Below are 17958 nucleotides of genomic sequence, written 5' to 3'. Positions count from 1 at the left end.
GGAATCAGAGGCGGGGAGTCAGAGGCGGAGAATCAGAGGCGGGCAATCAGATGAAGGGAATCAGAGGCAGGGAATCAGAGGCAGAGAATCAGAGGCAGGGAATCTGAGGCAGGGACTCAGAGGTGGGGATTCAGAGGCGGGGAATCAGAGGCAGGGAATCAGATGAAGGGAATCTGATGCAGGGAATCAGAGGTGGGGAATCAGAGGCGGGGAATCAGAGGCGGGGAATCTGAGGCGGGGAATCAGAGGCGGGGAATCAGATGCGGGGAATCAGAGGTGGGGAATCAGAGGCGTGGAATCAGAGGCGGGGAATCAGAGGTGGGGAATCAGAAGTGGGGAATCAGAGGTGGGGAATCAGAGGCGGGGAATCGGAGGCGTGGAATCAGAGGCGGGCAATCAGAAGTGGGGAATCAGAGTCGGGGAATCAGAGGCGGGGAATCTGAGGCGGGGAATCAGATGCAGGGAATCAGAGGCGGGGAATCAGAGGCGGGGAATCAGAGGCGGGGAATCAGAGGCGGTGATTTCGAGGCGGGGAATCAGACGCGGGAATCAGAGGCGGGGAATCAGAAGTGGGGAATCAGAGGTGGGGAATCTGAGGCGGGGAATCAGAGGCAGGTTATCAGAGGCGGGCAATCAGAGGCAGGGAATCAGAGGCAGGGAATCTGAGGCAGGGAATCTGAGGCAGGGAATCTGAGGTGGGCAATAAGAGGCGGGAAAACAGGCGGGTAAACAGAGGCGGGTAAACATAGGTGGGGAATCAGAGGCGGGGAATCAGAGGCGGGGAATCAGAGGCTGGGAATCAGAGTCGGGGAATCAGAGGCAGGGAATCTGAGGCAGGGAATAAGATGCAGGGAAACAGAGGCGGGGAATCAGAGGCGGGGTATCAGAGGCGGGGAATCAGAGGCGCGGAATCAGATGCGGGGAATCAGAGGCGTGGAATCAGAGACAGGGAATCAGAGGCGGGGAATCAGAAGTGGGGAATCAGAGGTGGTGGATCAGAGGCGGGGAATGAGAGGCGGGGAATCAGAGGCGTGGAATCAGAGGTGGGGAAAGAGATGTGGGGAAACAGGCGGGTAAACAGAAGCGGGTAAACATAGGTGCATAAATAGAGGCGGCGAAAGTGATGGGCGAAACATAGTGGTTGGAACTTGTATGTTGAAAAGGAGGTACACAGAATAGATCAAACAGAGTTGTTGAAATTGAGGGAGGGAAAGAGAGGCACGGAAAGAGTGGAGGTGAAAGAGTGCAGGCAAAAGAAAGGCGTAGAGACAGAGGTGGGGATCAGTAGCGGGGAATCAGAGGCGGGGAATGAGAGGCAGGGAATCAGATGAAGGGAATCTGATGCAGGGAATCTGAGGAAGGGAATCGGATGCAGGGAATCTGAGGCAGGGAATCAGTAAAAAGTTATCAGAGGCAGGGTATCAGAGGCGGGGAATCAGAGGCGGGGTATCAGATGTGCATCATCAGAGGCGGGGAATCAGAGGCGGGGAATCAGAGGTGGGGTATCAGAGGCGGGGAAAGATATGTGGGGAAACGTAGGCCAGGAAAGTTGAGCGGAAAGGGAGGCAGGGAATCAGAGGCAGGGAATCAGAAGCAGGGAATCTGAGGCAGGGAATCTGAGCTGGGGAATCAGAGGCGGGGAAACAGGCGGGTAAACAGAGGTGGATAAACATAGACGGGGAATAAGAGGCGGGGAATCAGAGGCGGGGAATCAGAGGTGGGGAATCAGAGGCGGGGATTCAGAGGCGGGGAATCAGAGGCGGGGAATCAGAGGCGGGGTATCTGAGGAGGGGAATCAGAGGCGGAGAATCCGAGGCGGGGAATCAGAGGCGGGGAATCAGAGGCGGGGAATCAGAAGTGGGGAATCAGAGGTGGGGAATCAGAGGCGGGAAATCAGAGGCAGGGAATCAGAGGCGGGCAATCAGAGGTGGGGAATCAGAGGCGGGGAATCAGATGCGGGGAATCAGAGGCGTTGAATCAGAGGCGGGGAATCAGAGGCAGTGAATCAGAGACGGGGTATCTGAGGAGGGGAATCAGAGGCGGGGAATCAGAGGCGGGGAATCAGAGGCGGGGAATCAGAGGCGTGGAATCAGAGGCGGGGAATCAGAGGCGGGGAATCAGAAGTGGGGAATCAGAGGTGGGGAATCAGAGGCAGGAAATCAGAGGCAGGGAATCAGAGGTGGGCAATCAGAGGTGGGGAATCAGAGGCAGGGAATCAGATGCGGGGAATCAGAGGCGTTGAATCAGAGGCGGGGAATCAGAGGCGGGGAATCAGAGACGGGGAATCAGAAGTGGGGAAGCAGAGGTGGGGAATCAGAGGCAGGGAATCAGATGAAGGGAATCTGATGCAGGGAATCTGAGGCAGGGAATCGGATGCAGGGAATCTGAGGCAGGGAATCAGTTAAAAGTTATCAGAGGCAGGGTATCAGAGGCGGGGAATCAGAGGCGGGGTATCAGATGCGCATCATCAGAGGCGGGGAATCAGAGGCGGGGAATCAGAGCTGGGGTATCAGAGGCGGGGAAAGATATGTGGGGAAACGTAGGCCAGGAAAGTTGAGCGGAAAGGGAGGCAGGGAATCAGAGGCAGGGAATCAGAAGCAGGGAATCTGAGGCACGGAATCGGAGGTGGGGAATCAGAGGCGAGGAAACAGGCGGGTAAACAGAGGCGGGTAAACATAGACGGGGAATAAGAGGCGGGGAATGAGAGGCGGGGAATCAGAGGTGCGGAATCAGAGGCGTGGATTCAGAGGCGGGGAATCAGAGGCGGGGAATCAGATGCGGGGAATCAGAGGCGGGCAATCAGAGGTGGGGTATCTGAGGAGGGGAATCAGAGGCGGGGAATCAGAGGCGGGGAATCAGAGGCGGGGAATCAGAGGCGTGGAATCAGAGGCGGGGAATCAGAGGCGGGGAATCAGAAGTGGGGAATCAGAGGTGGGGAATCAGAGGCGGGAAATCAGATGCAGGGAATCAGAGGCGGGCAATCAGAGGTGGGGAATCAGAGGCGGGGAATCAGATGCGGGGAATCAGAGGCGTTGAATCAGAGGCGGGGAATCAGAGGCGGGGAATCAGAGACGGGGAATCAGAAGTGGGGAAGCAGAGGTGGGGAATCAGAGGCAGGGAATCAGAGGCAGGGAATCAGAGGCATGGAATCTGAGGCAGGGAATCTGAGGTGGGGAATCAGAGGAGGGAAAACAGGCGGGTAAACAGAGGCGGGTAAACATAGGCGGGGAATCAGAGGCGGGGAATCAGAGGCGGGGAATCAGAGGCGGGGAATCAGAGGCGGGGAATCAGAGGCGGGGAATCTGAGGTGGGGAATCAGATGCAGGGAATCAGAGGCGGGGAATCAGAGGTGGGGTATCAAAGGCGGGGAATCAGAGGCGGGGAATCAGAGGCGGGGAATCAGAGGCGTGGAATCAGAGGCTGGGAATCAGAGGCGGGGAATCTGAAGTGGGGAATCAGAGGTGGGAAATCAGAGGCGGGGAATCAGAGGCGGGGAATCAGAGGCAGGGAATCAGAGGCAGGGAATAAGAGGCGGCCAATCAGATGCAGGGAATCAGAGGCAGGGAATCAGAGGCAGGGAATCTGAGGCGGCGAATATGAGGTGGTGAATCAGTGGCGGGGAACAGGCGGGTAAACAGAGGCGGGGAATCAGAGGCAGGGAATCAGAGGCGGGGAATCAGAGGCAGGGAATCGGATGAAGGGAATCTGATGCAGGGAATCTGAGGCAGGGAATCTGAGGCAGGGAATCTGTGGCAGGGAATCTGATGCGGGTTATCAGAAGGGGGAAATGAGATGTGGGAAACGAGATGCAGAGTAAGAGGCACGGAAATAGAGGCAGGGAAAGAGAGGCAGGGTATCAGATGTTGGTATTCAGAGGCGTGGAATCAGAGGCGGGGAATCAGAGACACAGAAAGAGAGGCGTGGAATCAGAGGTGCGGAATCAGAGCCGGTGAATCTGAGCCGGGAAATCAGAAGCAGAGCAACAGAGGCGTTGAAACATGGGTGCGGAATCGGATGCGGGGAATCAAAGGTGGGGAATCAGAGGCGGGGAATCAGAAGTGGGGAATCAGAGGTGGGGAATCAGAGGCAGGAAATCAGAGGCAGGGAATCAGAGGTGGGCAATCAGAGGTGGGGAATCAGAGGCAGGGAATCAGATGCGGGGAATCAGAGGCGTTGAATCAGAGGCGGGGAATCAGAGGCGGGGAATCAGAGACGGGGAATCAGAAGTGGGGAAGCAGAGGTGGGGAATCAGAGGCAGGGAATCAGATGAAGGGAATCTGATGCAGGGAATCTGAGGCAGGGAATCGGATGCAGGGAATCTGAGGCAGGGAATCAGTTAAAAGTTATCAGAGGCAGGGTATCAGAGGCGGGGAATCAGAGGCGGGGTATCAGATGCGCATCATCAGAGGCGGGGAATCAGAGGCGGGGAATCAGAGCTGGGGTATCAGAGGCGGGGAAAGATATGTGGGGAAACGTAGGCCAGGAAAGTTGAGCGGAAAGGGAGGCAGGGAATCAGAGGCAGGGAATCAGAAGCAGGGAATCTGAGGCACGGAATCGGAGGTGGGGAATCAGAGGCGAGGAAACAGGCGGGTAAACAGAGGCGGGTAAACATAGACGGGGAATAAGAGGCGGGGAATGAGAGGCGGGGAATCAGAGGTGCGGAATCAGAGGCGTGGATTCAGAGGCGGGGAATCAGAGGCGGGGAATCAGATGCGGGGAATCAGAGGCGGGCAATCAGAGGTGGGGTATCTGAGGAGGGGAATCAGAGGCGGGGAATCAGAGGCGGGGAATCAGAGGCGGGGAATCAGAGGCGTGGAATCAGAGGCGGGGAATCAGAGGCGGGGAATCAGAAGTGGGGAATCAGAGGTGGGGAATCAGAGGCGGGAAATCAGATGCAGGGAATCAGAGGCGGGCAATCAGAGGTGGGGAATCAGAGGCGGGGAATCAGATGCGGGGAATCAGAGGCGTTGAATCAGAGGCGGGGAATCAGAGGCGGGGAATCAGAGACGGGGAATCAGAAGTGGGGAAGCAGAGGTGGGGAATCAGAGGCAGGGAATCAGAGGCAGGGAATCAGAGGCATGGAATCTGAGGCAGGGAATCTGAGGTGGGGAATCAGAGGAGGGAAAACAGGCGGGTAAACAGAGGCGGGTAAACATAGGCGGGGAATCAGAGGCGGGGAATCAGAGGCGGGGAATCAGAGGCGGGGAATCAGAGGCGGGGAATCAGAGGCGGGGAATCTGAGGTGGGGAATCAGATGCAGGGAATCAGAGGCGGGGAATCAGAGGTGGGGTATCAAAGGCGGGGAATCAGAGGCGGGGAATCAGAGGCGGGGAATCAGAGGCGTGGAATCAGAGGCTGGGAATCAGAGGCGGGGAATCTGAAGTGGGGAATCAGAGGTGGGAAATCAGAGGCGGGGAATCAGAGGCGGGGAATCAGAGGCAGGGAATCAGAGGCAGGGAATAAGAGGCGGCCAATCAGATGCAGGGAATCAGAGGCAGGGAATCAGAGGCAGGGAATCTGAGGCGGCGAATATGAGGTGGTGAATCAGTGGCGGGGAACAGGCGGGTAAACAGAGGCGGGGAATCAGAGGCAGGGAATCAGAGGCGGGGAATCAGAGGCAGGGAATCGGATGAAGGGAATCTGATGCAGGGAATCTGAGGCAGGGAATCTGAGGCAGGGAATCTGTGGCAGGGAATCTGATGCGGGTTATCAGAAGGGGGAAATGAGATGTGGGAAACGAGATGCAGAGTAAGAGGCACGGAAATAGAGGCAGGGAAAGAGAGGCAGGGTATCAGATGTTGGTATTCAGAGGCGTGGAATCAGAGGCGGGGAATCAGAGACACAGAAAGAGAGGCGTGGAATCAGAGGTGCGGAATCAGAGCCGGTGAATCTGAGCCGGGAAATCAGAAGCAGAGCAACAGAGGCGTTGAAACATGGGTGCGGAATCGGATGCGGGGAATCAAAGGTGGGGACTCAGAGGCAGGGTATCAGAGGCGGGTAATCAGAGGCGTGGAATCAGAGGCGGGGAATCAGAGACACAGAAAGAGAGGCGTGGAATCAGAGGTGCGGAATCAGAGCCGGTGAATCTGAGCCGGGAAATCAGAAGCAGAGCAACAGAGGCGGTGAAACATGGGTGCGGAATCGGACGCGGGGAATAAGAAGTGGGGACTCAGAGGCAGGGAATCAGAGGCAGGTTATCAGAGGCAGGGAATCAGAGGCGGCGAATAAGAGGCGAGGAATCAGAGGCGGGGAATCAGAGGCGGGGAATCAGAGGCGGGGAGTCAGAGGCGGAGAATCAGAGGCGGGCAATCAGATGCAGGGAATCAGAGGCGGGATATCAGAGGAGGGGAATCAAAGGCGGGGAATCAGAGGCGGGGAATCAGAGGCGGGGAATCAGAGGCGTGGAATCAGAGGCGGGGAATCGGAGGCGGGGAATCAGAAGTGGGGAATCAGATGTGGGGAATCAGAGGCGGGGAATCAGAGGCAGGGAATCAGAGTCGGGGAATCAGAGGCGGGGAATCAGAGCCGTTAAATCAGAGGCGGGGAATCTGAGGCGGGGAATCAGATGCAGGGAATCAGATGCGGGGAATCAGAGGCGCGGTATCAGAGGCGTGGAATCAGAGGCGGGGAATCAGAGGCGGGGAATCAGAAGTGGGGAATCAGAGGTGGTGGATCTGAGGCGGGGAATCAGAGGCGGGGAATCAGAGGCGGGGAATCAGAGGCAGGGATTCAGAGGCGGGCAATCAGATGCAGGGAATCTGAGGCAGGGAATCAGAGGCAGGGAATCAGAGGCAGGGAACCTGAGGCGGCGAATATGAGGTCTTGAATCAGAGGGGGGGAAACAGGCGGGTAAACAGAGGCGGGGAATCAGAGGCAGGGAATCAGCCGTGGGGAATCAGAGGCAGGGAATCAGATGAAGGGAATCGGATGCAGGGAATCTGAGGCAGGGTATCTGAGGCAGGGAATCTGTGGCAGGGAATCTGATGCGGGTTATCAGAAGGGGGAAATGAGATATGGGATACGAGATGCAGAGAAAGAGGCACGGAAATAGAGGGAGGAAAGAGAGGCAGGGTATCAGAGGCGGGTAATCAGAGGCGTGGAATCGGAGGCGGGGAATCAGAGACACAGAAAGAGAGGCGTGGAATCAGAGGTGCGGAATCAGAGCCGGTGAATCTGAGCCGGGAAAACAGAAGCAGAGCAACAGAGGCAGTGAAACATGGGTGCGGAATCGGACTCGGGGAATCAGAGGTGGGGACTCAGAGGCAGGGAATCAGAGGCAGGGAATCAGAGGCAGGTTATCAGAGGCAGGGAATCAGAGGCGGGGAATCATAGGCGGGAATCAGAGGCGGGGAATCAGAGGCGGGGAATCAGAGGCGGGGAATCAGAGGCGGAGAATCAGAGGCGGGCAATCAGATGCAGGAAATCAGAGGCAGGGAATCAGAGGCAGGGAATCAGAGGCAGGGAATCTGAGGCAGGGAATCAGAGGTGGGGAATCAGAGGCGGGGAATCAGAGGCAGGGAATCAGATGAAGGGAATCTGATGCAGGGAATCTGAGGCAGGGAATCTGAGGCAGGGAATCTGTGGCAGGGAATCTGATGCGGGTTATCAGAAGGGGGAAATGAGATGTGGGAAACTAGATGCAGAGAAAGAGGCACGGAAATAGAGGCAGGGAAAGAGAGGCAGGGAATCAGAGGCGGGGAATCAGAGGTGGGGAATCAGAGGCGGGGACTCAGAGGCGGGGAATCAGAGAGGGGAATCAGAGGTGGGGAATCAGAGGCAGGGAATCAGAGGCAGGGAATCAGAGGCGGGCAATCAGATGCGGCGAATCAGAGGCGTGGAATCAGAGGTGGGGAAAGAGATGTGGGGAAACGTAGGCCAGGAAAGTAGCGCGGAAAGGGATGCGGTGAATCAGAGGCAGGGAATCAGAGGCGGGGAATGAGAGGCGGGGAATCAGAGGCGTGGAATCAGAGGTGGGGAAAGAGATGTGGGGAAACAGGCGGGTAAACAGAAGCGGGTAAACATAGGTGCATAAATAGAGGCGGCGAAAGAGATGGGCGAAACATAGTGGTTGGAACTTGTATGTTGAAAATGAGGTACACAGAACAGATCAAACAGAGTTGTTGAAATTGAGGGAGGGAAAGAGAGGCACGGAAAGAGTGGAGGGGAAAGAGTGCAGGCAAAAGAGAGGCGTAGAGACAGAGGTGGGGATCAGTAGCGGGGAATCAGAGGCGGGGAATGAGAGGCAGGGAATCAGATGAAGGGAATCTGATGCAGGGAATCTGAGGAAGGGAATCGGATGCAGGGAATCTGAGGCAGGGAATCAGTAAAAAGTTATCAGAGGCAGGGTATCAGAGGCGGGGAATCAGAGGCGGGGTATCAGATGCGCATCATCAGAGGCGGGGAATCAGAGGCGGGGAATCAGAGGTGGGGTATCAGAGGCGGGGAAAGATATGTGGGGAAACGTAGGCCAGGAAAGTTGAGCGGAAAGGGAGGCAGGGAATCAGAGGCAGGGAATCAGAAGCAGGGAATCTGAGGCAGGGAATCTGAGCTGGGGAATCAGAGGCGGGGAAACAGGCGGGTAAACAGAGGTGGATAAACATAGACGGGGAATAAGAGGCGGGGAATCAGAGGCGGGGAATCAGAGGTGGGGAATCAGAGGCGGGGATTCAGAGGCGGGGAATCAGAGGCGGGGAATCAGAGGCGGGGTATCTGAGGAGGGGAATCAGAGGCGGGGAATCCGAGGCGGGGAATCAGAGGCGGGGAATCAGAGGCGTGGAATCAGAGGCGGGGAATCAGAGGCGGGGAATCAGAAGTGGGGAATCAGAGGTGGGGAATCAGAGGCGGGAAATCAGAGGCAGGGAATAAGAGGCGGGCAATCAGAGGTGGGGAGTCAGAGGCGGGGAATCAGATGCGGGGAATCAGAGGCGTTGAATCAGAGGCGGGAAATCAGAGGCAGTGAATCAGAGACGGGGTATCTGAGGAGGGGAATCAGAGGCGGGGAATCAGAGGCGGGGAATCAGAGGCGGGGAATCAGAGGCGTGGAATCAGAGGCGGGGAATCAGAGGCGGGGAATCAGAAGTGGGGAATCAGAGGTGGGGAATCAGAGGCAGGAAATCAGAGGCAGGGAATCAGAGGCGGGCAATCAGAGGTGGGGAATCAGAGGCAGGGAATCAGATGCGGGGAATCAGAGGCGTTGAATCAGAGGCGGGGAATCAGAGGCGGGGAATCAGAGACGGGGAATCAGAAGTGGGGAAGCAGAGGTGGGGAATCAGAGGCAGGGAATCAGTTGAAGGGAATCTGATGCAGGGAATCTGAGGCAGGGAATCGGATGCAGGGAATCTGAGGCAGGGAATCAGTTAAAAGTTATCAGAGGCAGGGTATCAGAGGCGGGGAATCAGAGGCGCGGTATCAGATGCGCATCATCAGAGGCGGGGAATCAGAGGCGGGGAATCAGAGCTGGGGTATCAGAGGCGGGGAAAGATATGTGGGGAAACGTAGGCCAGGAAAGTTGAGCGGAAAGGGAGGCAGGGAATCAGAGGCATGGAATCAGAAGCAGGGAATCTGAGGCACGGAATCTGAGGTGGGGAATAAGAGGCGAGGAAACAGGCGGGTAAACAGAGGCGGGTAAACATAGACGGGGAATAAGAGGCGGGGAATCAGAGGCGGGGAATCAGAGGTGCGGAATCAGAGGCGTGGATTCAGAGGCGGGGAATCAGAGGCGGTGAATCAGATGCGGGGAATCAGAGGCGGGCAATCAGAGGTGGGGTATCTGAGGAGGGGAATCAGAGCGGGGAATCAGAGGCGGGGAATCAGAGGCGGGGAATCAGAGGCGTGGAATCAGAGGCGGGGAATCAGAGGCGGGGAATCAGAAGTGGGGAATCAGAGGTGGGGAATCAGAGGCGGGAAATCAGATGCAGGGAATCAGAGGCGGGCAATCAGAGGTGGGGAATCAGAGGCGGGGAATCAGATGCGGGGAATCAGAGGCGTTGAATCAGAGGCGGGGAATCAGAAGTGGGGAAGCAGAGGTGGGGAATCAGAGGCAGGGAATCAGAGGCAGGGAATCAGAGGCATGGAATCTGAGGCAGGGAATCTGAGGTGGGGAATCAGAGGCGGGAAAACAGGCGGGTAAACAGAGGCGGGTAAACATAGGCGGGGAATCAGAGGCGGGGAATCAGAGGCGGGGAATCAGAGGCGGGGAATCAGAGGCGGGGAATCAGAGGCGGGGAATCTGAGGTGGGGAATCAGATGCAGGGAATCAGAGGCGGGGAATCAGAGGTGGGGTATCAAAGGCGGGGAATCTGAGGCGGGGAATCAGAGGCGGGGAATCAGAGGCGTGGAATCAGAGGCGGGGAATCAGAGGCGGGGAATCTGAAGTGGGGAATCAGAGGTGGGAAATCAGAGGCGGGGAATCAGAGGCGGGGAATCAGAGGCGGGGAATCAGAGGCAGGGAATCAGAGGCGGCCAATCAGATGCAGGGAATCAGAGGCAGGGAATCAGAGGCAGGGAATCTGAGGCGGCGAATATGAGGTGGTGAATCAGTGGCGGGGAACAGGCGGGTAAACAGAGGCGGGGAATCAGAGGCAGGGAATCAGAGGTGGGGAATCAGAGGCAGGGAATCGGATGAAGGGAATCTGATGCAGGGAATCTGAGGCAGGGAATCTGAGGCAGGGAATCTGTGGCAGGGAATCTGATGCGGGTTATCAGAAGGGGGAAATGAGATGTGGGAAACGAGATGCAGAGTAAGAGGCACGGAAATAGAGGCAGGGAAAGAGAGGCAGGGTATCAGATGTTGGTATTCAGAGGTGTGGGATCAGAGGCGGGGAATCAGAGACACAGAAAGAGAGGCGTGGAATCAGAGGTGCGGAATCAGAGCCGGTGAACCTGAGCCGGGAAATCAGAAGCAGAGCAACCGAGGCGGTGAAACATGGGTGCGGAATCGGACGCGGGGAATAAGAAGTGGGGACTCAGAGGCAGGGAATCAGAGGCAGGTTATCAGAGGCAGGGAATCAGAGGCGGGGAGTCAGAGGCGGAGAATCAGAGGCGGGCAATCAGATGCAGGGAATCAGAGGCAGGGAATCAGAGGCAGAGAATCAGAGGCAGGGAATCTGAGGCAGGGACTCAGAGGTGGGGATTCAGAGGCGGGGAATCAGAGGCAGGGAATCAGATGAAGGGTATCTGATGCAGGGAATCTGAGGCAGGGAATCTGAGGCAGGGAATCTGTGGCAGGGAATCTTATGCGGGTTATCAGAAGGGGGAAATGAGATGTGGGAAACGAGTTGCAGAGAAAGAGGCACGGAAATAGAGGCAGGGAATCAGAGGCGGGGAATCAGAGGCAGGGAATCAGAGGCGGGGAATCAGAGGCGGGGAATCAGAGGCGGGGAATCAGAGGCGGGGAATCAGAGGCGGGGAATCAGAGGCAGGGAATCAGAGGCGGGCAATCAGAGGCGGCGAATCAGAGGCGTGGAATCAGAGGAGGGGAAAGAGATGTGGGGAAACGTAGGCCAGGAAGGTTGCGTGGAAAGGGAGGCGGTGAATCAGAGGCAGGGAATCAGAGGCGGGGAATCAGAGGCGGGGAATCAGAGGCGGGGAATTAGAGGCAGGGAATCAGAGGCGTGCAATCAGAGGCGGCGAATCAGAGGCGTGGAATCAGAGGTGGGGAAAGAGATGTGGGGAAACGTACGCCAGGAAAGTTGCGTGGAAAGGGAGGCGGTGAATCAGAGGCTGGGAATCAGAGGCGGGGAATGAGAGGCGGGGAATCAGAGGCGTGGAATCAGAGGTGGGGAAAGAGATGTGGGGAAACAGGCGGGTAAACAGAAGCGGGTAAACATAGGTGCATAAATAGAGGCGGCGAAAGAGATGGGCGAAACATAGTGGTTGGAACTTGTATGTTGAAAATGAGGTACACAGAACAGATCAAACAGAGTTGTTGAAATTGAGGGAGGGAAAGAGAGGCACGGAAAGAGTGGAGGGGAAAGAGTGCAGGCAAAAGAGAGGCGTAGAGACAGAGGTGGGGAATCAGAGGCTGGGAATCAGAGGCGGGGAATCAGAGGAAGGGAATCAGATGAAGGGAATCTGATGTAGGGAATTTGAGGCTGGGAATCTGAGGCAGGGAATCGGAGGCAGGGAATCTGAGGCAGGGAATCAGTAAAAAGTTATCAGAGGCAGGGTATAAGAGGAGGGGAATCAGAGGCGGGGTATCAGATGCGGGTCATCAGAGGCGGGGAATCAGAGGCGGGGAATCAGAGGCGGGGTATCAGAGGTGGGGAAAGATATGTGGGGAAACGTAGGCCAGGAAAGTTGAGCGGAAAGGGAGGCAGTGAATCAGAGGTGGGGAATCAGACACGGGGAATCAGAGGTGGGGAATCAGAGGCAGGGAATCAGAGGCGGGGAATCAGAGGCGGGTAAACATAGGCGGGGAATCAGAGGAGGGAATCAGAGGTGGGGAATCAGAGGCGGGTAAACATAGGCGGGGAATCAGAGGAGGGAATCAGAGGCGGGGAATCAGAGGCGGGGAATCAGAGGCGGGGAATCAGAGGCGGGGAATCAGAGGCGGGGAATCAGATGTGGGGAATCAGAGGCGGGGAATCAGAGGCGGGGTATCAGAGGAGGGGAATCAGAGGTGGGGAATCAGAGGCGGGGAATCAGAAGTGGGGAATCAGAGGCGGGGTATCAGAGGAGGGGAATCAGAGGCGGGGAATCAGAGCCGGGAAATCAGAGGCGGGGAATCTGAGGCGGGGAATCAGATGCAGGGAATCAGATGCGGGGAATCAGAGGCGCGGTATCAGAGGCGGGAATGAGAGGCGGGGAATGAGAGGCGGGAAATCAGAGGCGTGGAATCAGAGGTGGGGAAAGAGATGTGGGGAAACAGGTGGGTAAACAGAAGCGGGTAAACATAGGTGGATAAATAGAGGCGGCGAAAGAGATGGGCGAAACATAGTGGTTGGAACTTGTATGTTGAAAATGAGGTACACAGAACAGATCAAACAGAGTTGTTGAAATTGAGGGAGGGAAAGAGAGGCACGGAAAGAGGGGAGGGGAAAGAGTGCAGGCAAAAGAGAGGCGTAGAGACAGAGGTGGGGAATCAGAGGCTGGGAATCAGAGGCGGGGAATCAGAGGCAGGGAATCAGATGAAGGGAATCTGATGCAGGGAATTTGAGGCTGGGAATCTGAGGCAGGGAATCAGTAAAAAGTTATCAGAGGCAGGGTATCAGAGGCGGGGAATCAGAGGAGGGGTATCAGAGGCGGGGAAAGATATGTGGGGAAACGTAGGCCAGGAAAGTTGAGCGTAAAGGGAGGCAGTGAATCAGAGGTGGGGAATCAGACGCGGGGAATCAGAGGCGGGGAATCAGAGGCAGGTAATCAGAGGCGGGGAATCAGAGGTGGGTAAACATAGGCGGGGAATCAGAGGAGGGAATCAGAGGCGGGGAATCAGAGGCGGGGAATCAGAGGCGGGGAATTAGAGGCGGGGAATCAGAGGCGGGGAATCAGATGCGGGGAATCAGAGGCGGGGAATCAGAGGCGGGGTATAAGAGGAGGAAAATGAGAGGCGGGGAATCAGAGGCGGGGAATCAGAGGCGGGGAATCAGAGGCGTGGAATCAGAGGCGGGGAATCAGGGGCGGGGAATCAGAAGTGGGGAATCAGATGTGGGGAATCAGAGGCGGGGAATCAGAGGCAGGGAAACAGAGGCGGGCAATCAGAAGTGGGGAATCAGAGGCGGGGAATCAGAGGCGGGGAATCAGAGGCGGGGAATCAGAGGCAGGGAATCAGAGGTGGGGAATCAGAGGCGGGTAAACATAGGCGGGGAATCAGAGGAGGGAATCAGAGGCGGGGAATCAGAGGCGGGGAATCAGACGCGGGGAATCAGAGGCTGGGATTCAGAGGCGGTGAATCAGAGGCGGGGAATCAGAGGCGGGGAATCAGAGGCTGGGAATCAGAAGTGGGGAATCAGAAGTGGGGAATCAGAGGCGGGGAATCAGAGGCGGGGATTCAGAGGCGGTGAATCAGAGGCGGGGAATCAGAGGCGGGGAATCAGAGGCTGGGAATCAAAGGTGGGGACTCAGAGGCAGGGTATCAGAGGCGGGTAATCAGAGGCGTGGAATCAGAGGCGGGGAATCAGAGACACAGAAAGAGAGGCGTGGAATCAGAGGTGCGGAATCAGAGCCGGTGAATCTGAGCCGGGAAATCAGAAGCAGAGCAACAGAGGCGGTGAAACATGGGTGCGGAATCGGACGCGGGGAATAAGAAGTGGGGACTCAGAGGCAGGGAATCAGAGGCAGGTTATCAGAGGCAGGGAATCAGAGGCGGGGAATAAGAGGCGAGGAATCAGAGGCGGGGAATCAGAGGCGGGGATTCAGAGGCGGGGAGTCAGAGGCGGAGAATCAGAGGCGGGCAATCAGATGAAGGGAATCAGAGGCAGGGAATCAGAGGCAGAGAATCAGAGGCAGGGAATCTGAGGCAGGGACTCAGAGGTGGGGATTCAGAGGCGGGGAATCAGAGGCAGGGAATCAGATGAAGGGAATCTGATGCAGGGAATCAGAGGTGGGGAATCAGAGGCGGGGAATCAGAGGCGGGGAATCTGAGGCGGGGAATCAGAGGCGGGGAATCAGATGCGGGGAATCAGAGGTGGGGAATCAGAGGCGTGGAATCAGAGGCGGGGAATCAGAGGTGGGGAATCAGAAGTGGGGAATCAGAGGTGGGGAATCAGAGGCGGGGAATCGGAGGCGTGGAATCAGAGGCGGGCAATCAGAAGTGGGGAATCAGAGTCGGGGAATCAGAGGCGGGGAATCTGAGGCGGGGAATCAGATGCAGGGAATCAGAGGCGGGGAATCAGAGGCGGGGAATCAGAGGCGGGGAATCAGAGGCGGTGATTTCGAGGCGGGGAATCAGACGCGGGAATCAGAGGCGGGGAATCAGAAGTGGGGAATCAGAGGTGGGGAATCTGAGGCGGGGAATCAGAGGCAGGGAATCAGAGGCGGGCAATCAGAAGTGGGGAATCAGAGGCGGGGAATCAGAGGCGGGGATTCAGAGGCGGTGAATCAGAGGCGGGGAATCAGAGGCGGGGAATCAGAGGCTGGGAATCAGAAGTGGGGAATCAGAGGTGGGGAATCAGAGGCGGGGAATCAGAGGCGGGGAATCAGAGGCAGGCACTCAGATGCAGGGAATCAGAGGCAGTTAATCAGAGGCAGGGAATCAGAGGCAGGGAATCTGAGGCAGGGAATCTGTGTTGGGGAACTAGAGGCGGGAAAACAGGCGGGTAAACAGAGGCAGGTAAACATAGGTGGGGAATCAGAGGCAGGGAATCAGAGTCGGGGAATCAGAGGCAGGGAATCAGAGCCGTTAAATCAGAGGCGGGGAATCTGAGGCGTGGAATCAGAGGTGGGGAAAGAGATGTGGGGAAACGTAGGCCAGGAAAGTTGCGCGGAAAGGGAGGCGGTGAATCAGAGGTGGGGAATCAGAGGCGGGGAATCAGAGGCGGGGAATCAGAGGCGTGGAATCAGAGGTGGGGAAAGAGATGTGGGGAAACAGGCGGGTAAACAGAAGCGGGTAAACATAGCTGCATAAATAGATGCAGCGAAAGAGATGGGCGAAACATAGTGGTTGGAACTTGTGTGTTGAAAATTAGGTACACAGAACAGATCAAACAGAGTTGTTGAAATTGAGGGAGGGAAAGAGAGGTACGGAAAGAGTGGAGGGGAAAGAGTGCAGGCAAAATAGAGGCATAGAGACAGAGGTGGGGAATCAGATGCGGGGAATCAGAGGCGGGGAATCAGAGGCGGGGAATCAGAGGCGGGGAATCTGAGGGAGGGAATCGGAGGCAGGGAATCAGAGGTGTGGAATCAGAGGCGGGGAATCAGAGGCGGGGAATCTGAAGTGGGGAATCAGAGGTGGGAAATCAGAGGCGGGGAATCAGAGGCGGGGAATCAGAGGCGGGGAATCAGAGGCAGGGAATCAGAGGCGGCCAATCAGATGCAGGGAATCAGAGGCAGGGAATCAGAGGCAGGGAATCTGAGGCGGCGAATATGAGGTGGTGAATCAGTGGCGGGGAACAGGCGGGTAAACAGAGGCGGGGAATCAGAGGCAGGGAATCAGAGGCGGGGAATCAGAGGCAGGGAATCGGATGAAGGGAATCTGATGCAGGGAATCTGAGGCAGGGAATCTGAGGCAGGGAATCTGTGGCAGGGAATCTGATGCGGGTTATCAGAAGGGGGAAATGAGATGTGGGAAACGAGATGCAGAGTAAGAGGCACGGAAATAGAGGCAGGGAAAGAGAGGCAGGGTATCAGATGTTGGTATTCAGAGGCGTGGAATCAGAGGCGGGGAATCAGAGACACAGAAAGAGAGGCGTGGAATCAGAGGTGCGGAATCAGAGCCGGTGAATCTGAGCCGGGAAATCAGAAGCAGAGCAACAGAGGCGTTGAAACATGGGTGCGGAATCGGACGCGGGGAATCAAAGGTGGGGACTCAGAGGCAGGGTATCAGAGGCGGGTAATCAGAGGCGTGGAATCAGAGGCGGGGAATCAGAGACACAGAAAGAGAGGCGTGGAATCAGAGGTGCGGAATCAGAGCCGGTGAATCTGAGCCGGGAAATCAGAAGCAGAGCAACAGAGGCGGTGAAACATGGGTGCGGAATCGGACGCGGGGAATAAGAAGTGGGGACTCAGAGGCAGGGAATCAGAGGCAGGTTATCAGAGGCAGGGAATCAGAGGCGGGGAATAAGAGGCGAGGAATCAGAGGCGGGGAATCAGAGGCGGGGAATCAGAGGCGGGGAGTCAGAGGCGGAGAATCAGAGGCGGGCAATCAGATGAAGGGAATCAGAGGCAGGGAATCAGAGGCAGAGAATCAGAGGCAGGGAATCTGAGGCAGGGACTCAGAGGTGGGGATTCAGAGGCGGGGAATCAGAGGCAGGGAATCAGATGAAGGGAATCTGATGCAGGGAATCAGAGGTGGGGAATCAGAGGCGGGGAATCAGAGGCGGGGAATCTGAGGCGGGGAATCAGAGGCGGGGAATCAGATGCGGGGAATCAGAGGTGGGGAATCAGAGGCGTGGAATCAGAGGCGGGGAATCAGAGGTGGGGAATCAGAAGTGGGGAATCAGAGGTGGGGAATCAGAGGCGGGGAATCGGAGGCGTGGAATCAGAGGCGGGCAATCAGAAGTGGGGAATCAGAGTCGGGGAATCAGAGGCGGGGAATCTGAGGCGGGGAATCAGATGCAGGGAATCAGAGGCGGGGAATCAGAGGCGGGGAATCAGAGGCGGGGAATCAGAGGCGGTGATTTCGAGGCGGGGAATCAGACGCGGGAATCAGAGGCGGGGAATCAGAAGTGGGGAATCAGAGGTGGGGAATCTGAGGCGGGGAATCAGAGGCAGGTTATCAGAGGCGGGCAATCAGAGGCAGGGAATCAGAGGCAGGGAATCTGAGGCAGGGAATCTGAGGCAGGGAATCTGAGGTGGGCAATCAGAGGCGGGAAAACAGGCGGGTAAACAGAGGCGGGTAAACATAGGTGGGGAATCAGAGGCGGGGAATCAGAGGCGGGGAATCAGAGGCTGGGAATCAGAGTCGGGGAATCAGAGGCAGGGAATCTGAGGCAGGGAATAAGATGCAGGGAAACAGAGGCGGGGAATCAGAGGCGGGGTATCAGAGGCGGGGAATCAGAGGCGCGGAATCAGATGCGGGGAATCAGAGGCGTGGAATCAGAGACAGGGAATCAGAGGCGGGGAATCAGAAGTGGGGAATCAGAGGTGGTGGATCAGAGGCGGGGAATGAGAGGCGGGGAATCAGAGGCGTGGAATCAGAGGTGGGGAAAGAGATGTGGGGAAACAGGCGGGTAAACAGAAGCGGGTAAACATAGGTGCATAAATAGAGGCGGCGAAAGAGATGGGCGAAACATAGTGGTTGGAACTTGTATGTTGAAAAGGAGGTACACAGAACAGATCAAACAGAGTTGTTGAAATTGAGGG

This window comes from Narcine bancroftii, chromosome 4, assembly GCF_036971445.1.
Source record: "Narcine bancroftii isolate sNarBan1 chromosome 4, sNarBan1.hap1, whole genome shotgun sequence".
Lineage (NCBI taxonomy): Eukaryota > Metazoa > Chordata > Chondrichthyes > Torpediniformes > Narcinidae > Narcine > Narcine bancroftii.
Note: the sequence above shows the minus strand (reverse complement) of the source record.